Source organism: Centroberyx gerrardi, chromosome 10 (genome assembly GCF_048128805.1).
Source record: "Centroberyx gerrardi isolate f3 chromosome 10, fCenGer3.hap1.cur.20231027, whole genome shotgun sequence".
Lineage (NCBI taxonomy): Eukaryota > Metazoa > Chordata > Actinopteri > Beryciformes > Berycidae > Centroberyx > Centroberyx gerrardi.
The window spans coordinates 30,967,978-30,975,946 of NC_136006.1; positions in this window are offsets into that span (position 1 = coordinate 30,967,978).

Genomic DNA, 7,969 nt, shown 5'->3' on the forward strand with positions numbered 1-7,969 from the left:
TTATTAATATTCTGGGGAATGTTAATAATGTGTTTTCCTTTTGGAGTTACACACCACTGAAAACATTCATTATGCCAGAAATGATAGCACAAGCAAACAGAGCGGACCTTGCCAAACCCCTTTGAGTCAGGGAGCCTTTTTGTAAGACAGAGAATATGGCACTTAGATTTTATGGCCAACATATGATATACAATGGAAGATGTCTTGCACTTCAATATTTTATTATACATAATTGTATTGCATTGTATTGTTTCAACAGAACTGAAGAAAACATATGTTTGGCAACTGAATTCGTTTTTTGAACTTCAAATCCCTGAACTAAACGTTAGAACTTTTGCTGAAGTGAAGTCAGTGAGGTGAAGCTAAACTAACTCTCTGCTCTGAAATGACTTAAGTTTATTTTTGGTGACAAACAAACTTAGTATTCAGTTCTGGTCAAGTTAACTTTGCTGTTAACCACTGAGTTGTAATCCACTTGATTCAGATTCACAGATCTCTTGAAACAATGTGGAATGCTATTTTGGAGACTTGAGCAGTTAAGTGATGTTAACTTACCGTATTTCCTCTAATAGTGGCCGGTAATCAATTAAAAGCCGGGTCTCCGATAATGGCTGGGGGCGTGGTCAACACGAACAAATAAAAACAAGGAAAAAAGACTAGGTCAAAACCTAGTATATGGCTGGACCGTGTCCGTCTCCTCTCTCCGCTGCTGTCCTCTCCACCGCGCCCACGGCCCGCATTGATCCTCCCGATCCAAGCCCCGGATGCCCGGTGACGCATCGGCATCGGGACCCCCGCCGAAATTTCGGCCGGATCACTGGGAACACATCGGCGCCCAGCTATTGGCACTGGCCGCAACCGTGTCCCCGGGAAACTCCGGAAAGCGTCGGCCCTCGGCGCGCCAAAACCTCCATGCTTGTCTGTGTCGCTCTCTCTCCGCCGACAGAACACAGGGCTGTCAGGTGGACTGAGCTCGCGCATATGCATCGAAATAAACGGCGATATGATATAACTGTATAGATTCTATTCTTAGCTTCAGTTAGCTTCAGCTTACATGCAAACAACGGTGGATACCGGTAAACTCCTGGTGCCTGTTTGTAACTGTAGTTTGTAGTAATGTACAAGTGCCACAAGATGGCTCGGCCGGCGGAAGTCTCTGGAGCATGCCGTCGCCGATTACCGTAATTATCATAATGCATTGCAGTAACAAAAAAACGTCTACCTAATGTACCCCAACAGAAGCAGATCAGAAAACAAGGAGGCTTCGTACTAAAATATGAGCAAATATACTTACCAAACAGAGGGAATTAGAAATAAAGGCCTGTCTCTAATATAAGCCTGCTTCCAATAAAGGCCTGGTACCCTCTGCAGTTGAGGTAAATAAAGGCCTGGGCCATTATTATTAATAACTACTAGTCCATTCTCTTCTAAAACAGTTGATCCAGTCAGAGGTTATGTTTGAAAGATCATTCTACCTAAAATGGTAGAGAGTGAGAATACATGAAAACCTTTAACATACTGATCTTATTGACACTTTCCCCAGTGTAAACATATCTCAGGCATGGAAGCTGAACTTCAAAATAAAAGCCCTCCGTACGCTTACTCGCAGCTCCAGTCTGAAAAGCAGCATAAGATGTGTTGTTGCTATGGGATTGAACTTCATAAAGTGTTTGATCACTCTCAATTCAAAATTGTTAGTTTGATATCTAGGGAGCATCTTGCTTCCGTAATTTGATGTATTTCCTGTTGAAACAGGATGTTGGGGTGGGACATAACACAGGGAGGGTTCATTCAAAGGTCAAACCAATGGGATATCAGTCTGGGAGAGAAAGGAAGTTTTATTGGATGGGAAGGGCTGAGGGATGGGATTTTAAAAAAAAACTGATGTTATTAGTTGGAATTTTATGTACGTTTAGTGGTACACCACACTCACTAATATAAAAAATATGAGAAAAAAAAAATGTGTAAATGTTTTAGCATTTATTGTTTAATAGGTGTGTATTATGACATGGAAAATTGGCTTTTTTATACGTTTTATTCATGTCTCAATAAATAAAAATCCCAAAACACATACTCTTTAAAAGAAACTGAGACTTTTAAGTCACGTTTTTGGCTGCCTCAACTGCAGCAATGAATTGAAACTGAAGAGGGATAATCAGTGCCTGCATACTTTCAATTTATTGCGGCTATTCAGTTTGTTTGGCTGAAGTGTACTGTAGCTGTGTATGCCTCATTGTATTTGTTCACTGAAAAAGGATTGTAACTTCAGTCATCCTAGCTGGTAAACAATGAAATGTTGATCTGACACACTACTATTGCATGCTATATAGTAAACTGGTGAGATGTTAATTTCACTTAAATGTGAGGATTAAATGTGAGGATTTCCTTCACCTAAAATACCAAAAACAGGTAAATTATTTGACATAAGTTGAACTTAAATTATTTCTTTTCTACAGTCTAATGTCCAAGGTCTTTCACTTGCACAGAATAGGGAAGATATTCAAGTTTCCTATTTGCAACAGTAGAATTGTTATTAGCATTACAAAGAAACATGACACAATGAAATTAAACTACCATCTCCACTACTGCCTTGTGTGTGTATGAGCAAAAAAGAGAAACACAAAGACTGTTTGAATATGGATAGTTACCATGGTATTATAAAAGACTGGACGCTTTTCAGAACAGTGCCATGAACCTTGAAATACAGAATCTTTACATTTATTGTCAGTGATGGACTAAAATATTTTTTCCATCACCGTCCTCTATTCATTGCCATTTTATGCCACAAAGTGATATTTTGCCTGATAGCTAATAATATGACTAATAATTATGGGATTATTCATAAATGCCTTTTCCAGATTTTATCCACTGAGAGTCAAGACAGTGTGTCTCCATTTATATAGCAACATCTGAGATTAAATCTCATTTCTTACATGAAATGGGGTGTAAGACACTGCTCACGTTATGGGAACTTAATATTAAAGCATAGTACTGACATTATGAAGTTTTATATCCATCTTCAGTAATTAATAATAACTCTCTACCCCAGAAAGTTTAACTTATGTCCATTGCCTATGGAGGATCCTGTTGTTTTTTAAAAAAAAAAAAAACCTTTATTGCAACAATTCCATCTCCAAAACCTGATATAAACAAAAATATTGCATTGAAATTAATGAGACAACAAATGAAAAGAAATGTAGAAGGCCGCTCGCCTTATTTAGAGCAAGGCCTCATAGAGTTGAGGGGGCTCATCCTGATTGGCTGAGCACGTGCATGCACATTTTCAGTCTGCTGAGGTGACTAGATGAGTGGTTAAGCCAATAGGGCGAACAATAATTTTATCTTCCTCATCTTAAATCCACTGTTCTGGATCTGTCCATGTTGCATGTGATTGGCTATTTGTTGCAAACTCTGCCATTCATTCATTTTCCATTCTGACATCAAAATGTACCCATAATCTTTGGTGCTCAGCGCTCATTACTGTGGTGTTTCTGCACTGCACTTCCCAGAGATCACCGGTCAATCAAACAGTGTGGGTGGTGCTGTGACGGCTCTTTCCTTGGATTTTCTGTTGATGCAGTTTGAGTTTCTGTAGGTGGCGCTCTTTTCTTTGTCTGTTCAGCCATGGTGGCTATCACTGCTCATGATAACTACCCAGTTCTTCTTCTATTTATTACAAACTTAAAGCACATCACTTCCTGTGTGGCAGAGGATTTTTGCCAAGAAAGACCTAGCAGACAGGTATTTAGAACAGCAAATATAAAAGCTTTCATGAACTTCATGGTTACTTTAAAACAGAAACAGAGTAAATAGACATCTTGAATGGAGATATCACTTAATTTAAGAAATCATATCCATAAATAGTGATTGGACTTTCTTCCATAAGAACAGCATGTCATCTCTTAAATTGAGTGGAATTCCCCTTTAGCCAAGTGCAGCCTAGACCAGTCATTCTCAACCGTTTTCATATCAAGGACCCTTAATTTAGTACCCATTAGGGCCACAGATCCCCATTTGATAACATTTTGTCTCTCTGACCCAAATCTGAGAATATTTGTATTGTTATGATTTTGTCCAAAATTCCATGACTATCTGTATTGTAGGTAGAGAGATAACAATGAAACTATGATCAAAACAGTCATTCTTCTACGTCCTCTAATTGTATTAACTTCTTGTAAATGAAATAATGGTGAAGTTTAACAATTCATCAATTGGCTGGGGACCCCCTGGAACCCCCCCAAGGACCCCTGGTGGTCCCTGGGCCCCACGTTGAGAACCACTGGCCTAGACTAAGAGGTGAGCCACTACTATTGGAAGTTCCCACTGTCTTCTTTCTTCAGACTGTTTTGGACCTTGCGTGATAGATTAGCATGCCTAGTTGAGTTGGATGGACCCTCATTCCTCACATCTACCATAACAAACCCGCATCGCATCCAGTGAGAGTGGAGCCAGCAGCCAGGCCCTGCATGGCGTGTAGCAGGGAGAAGGTGTTGAAGGTGCTGTCAAAACAACAGGCGCTCCTATGCTATAGAATAAGACCCTGAGGGAACATCAGTAACTTCTCCTCTCTTTATCAGACCAAATGTTGGGGAAGTGCTGGTTAGCGTGCTGTGCCATTCTAGATAATATAGGACAGTAAAGTATAGGGTTGTGTGTGTCTTTAATGACAGTGGTTCTCAACGTGGGGTCCGCGGACCACCAGGGGTCCTTGAGGGAGTTCCAGGGGGTCCACAGCAAGTTTATGAATTGTTCAACTTCAGCATTATTTCATTTATAAGAAGTTAACACAATTAGAGAATGTAGAAGAATTACTATTTTGATCATAGTTTCTCTGTTATCTCTCTACCTACAATACAGATAGTCATGGAATTCTGGACAACTTCATATCTAACAATAAAAACATTCTCAAATTTGAGTCTGAGAGACAAAATCTCATCAAATGAGACACACATCCTGGAACTTAAGAAAAGCAAATGAGCAAAGATTAGATCAAACAACTTCAGAGAGTGTACTGGTACTATAACTTTGAATACATAAATTCATTTTTTGAATTCATTTATTTAAAAAAAACAACATTATTTTTAATTCAATGGTTCAATATTAGCATGATAAATTCAAATGTATGCAATGAAATGCTCTGCTGGCACTAATCACTTCCCACAGTCTGCATGTCTCTCTCTCTCTCTCTCTCTGTGTGTGTGTGTGTGTGTGTGTGTGTGTGTGTGTGTGTGTTCTTTGCTTTGGTTGCTTCTCTCTTTATCAACTTTATTAGACATAGAGCTGGAGCTAGATCCCCTCTGTCTGTCTGTCTCTCTCTCTCTGTCTCTCTCTCTCTCTCTCTTCCTGTCTGTTTCTCTCTCTTTCTCTCAGTTCAACTCAATATGCTTTATTGACATGATTGCTAAAATTACAATAGGTGATATGGTAAAACACAGTATAATAAAGTAGCAATTAATCCTTGCTCTTTCCTTTGTATCAGTGTGTGTGTGTGTGTGTGTGTGTGTGTGTATCTGGGTGGATGCTGAAGTGGTTGTATTTATGAAAACAAATCAAAATGACATTGGTAGATTCACTTATTTCTAAATGAATAAAAAATAAATAAAAACAGATCTAGTCAGATAAGTAAGAAATCAGTATTAAGGACACTCAGATGTCATTCAGTCTCTCCTCTCATTTTGTGGCTGGATATAGTTTTTGTGCAGGAGAGGTCAGAAGCCACAGGCTTATAAGGAGGACCTCCCTTGGTATTAAAACAAAAATTGGGTATTGATAATAATTGATACAATTTGGACACATCACAGCATTGTAACAGTATAGCAAAAATATGTGTACTTCAGCAAACACCTGATAAAATAAAGGAAATAATGAACAACCAAAATAAGTGAAGAAAAAAAACAGTAAACCAGTCAGACAAATTTGCTTCATGGTCAATGAGCTGTTTGTTAGTATTGGGTAAAATGGGGATTGAAATAACAATTGTAAGAATTGTGTGTGAACATCAGAGAGAGAGAGAGAAAGGATTTTTTTTTTTTTTAATTTGGTGAGGATCTGTCTGTGCAAATTCTCCGACCTCTTGGGCTTATGAAACCCTTTCAAAACCCCATTGGATAATGTCAAAGCACATTGTCGTGAAGTTTAAAACAAGTTTTTTTTTTGTTTTTTTTTTCAGTTTTCATCCGACCATGATGATATGTTAGTTTATAGTTTTCCTCCTCATTGTCTGTCCCTCATTTACAACCCGGGTTGAATTCCCAACTCACTCATCAAGTTTTCTTATTAGTTTTCTTAAGTTTCTCTTATTTAACCATGACCAAAAACTTAACCATAACCTTAACCAAAGTTGTTTTACTTGAATAAGGTGTCCAATTCATTCATGTCACATAATCCAATTTATGTTATTGTCACATAATCCAATTCGTGGTAGAGGAATGTAATGTTCACATAATTTGTGTCCACAACACATAATTTGCATTTCAGACTTCATGCTCATTTTATGAAATTTTATGAGACTGGGTTGGAGCCGATACTCTGCTGATATGTATTCTTGATTTAGGGCCAGTAGCGATTCAGTCTGCCCAGTGTCTGCTTTGTGCCTCTGCCATTTCCTCCAGTGTCAGCAGTTAAGAGAGAGACTCGTTCAGGGTTTGCTCAGACATCATGGCTCTGATCAAGACATCACCTATTACAACTAATGTGGATGTTAAATTCATATCATGCTGCTTGACTTTGATTATAATGACGATGATAGAGCCATGGAATGCATCTGCTTGGTGGAAGATAATACAATGTTAGCAAAGGCAGCATGAATTTACGATGTGAAGAGAATAATCCCACTGAGAAAGAGTATTATTGCATTATCCAGCGCTGACGCCGATTATTGAATCAATCTTCCATTTAGTTAATGAAAAGGTAAAAAGTTGATTATTTGCTGTTCCGCATCACTGGAATGGCTTCTTGCAGTTGGCGCCACTGTGATTTCAGTGATAAACTAAAAAGGGCTTTGTAATAACTGATTTTACATTTTCCAGTAAGGGCCTGGACTTCACCGAATAATTAGGTTAGACTCAAATGGTGCTGTATTAAAATGGTCTAGACAAGATATCAGTGATGAATACATTCATAGTCAAGGCTTTCTGCTGTCCTGTGGCAAATTTGCCTATTTTCTCCTCTCTTTGAATTTCAGCACTCTAGTCTGAATGGATACTTCAGGGTTTTAAGATGCTCATTTGGTTTGGTGGTTCTGGGCTCAATGGATAGAGCATGGCACTGACGGATTGTGTGGTTTCATTCCCACAAGAGCCAACCATAATAAGAAATGTAGGCACTCATGGTACTGTATTGCACTTTTAATGAAAGCAACCACCAAATAGCATATGATCATGGTTTGCATAATTTATCATTAAGTGGGAAGGAATAATAATAAGAATTAATTATATTAAATGTTTTTGCCAGTGAGAAAATATAGCCTAAATGAGTAAATGAGGTGAATACTTTTACAAACTATTTTCATTTTTAGAACAATTTAGAACATTTTTCTGTAATTATAATTTTATACTTTCATATTTATGTTTAAGTTTATTTATTTATATAACGCAACTCAAACACAGAATGTAACTCAAAGTGCTTTACATAAAATGCATTGATTAATGGGTTAAAACCATTACATTGCATTACAATAACATTAAAATAAATTAAAAAATTAAAAAAAAAACATAGGAATGATGCTCTATGCCAATGGCAATCACATTTAAATTCTTAAATTTCCACTCCATTTTAATAGAAAATATTACTTTTGTATATTTTAGACTAAAAATCCCAAACAAATGTAGTCTGAACTAATTCTGCAGCACAAGAAAATGTACATAATGTCAATTGGGGTGAATACCATTTATAACCACTGTAAGAACATTTACTTGACAACATTTCTGAGTTAGAAAGCATTGGTTGCTGTGTCTACCCAACATGGGTT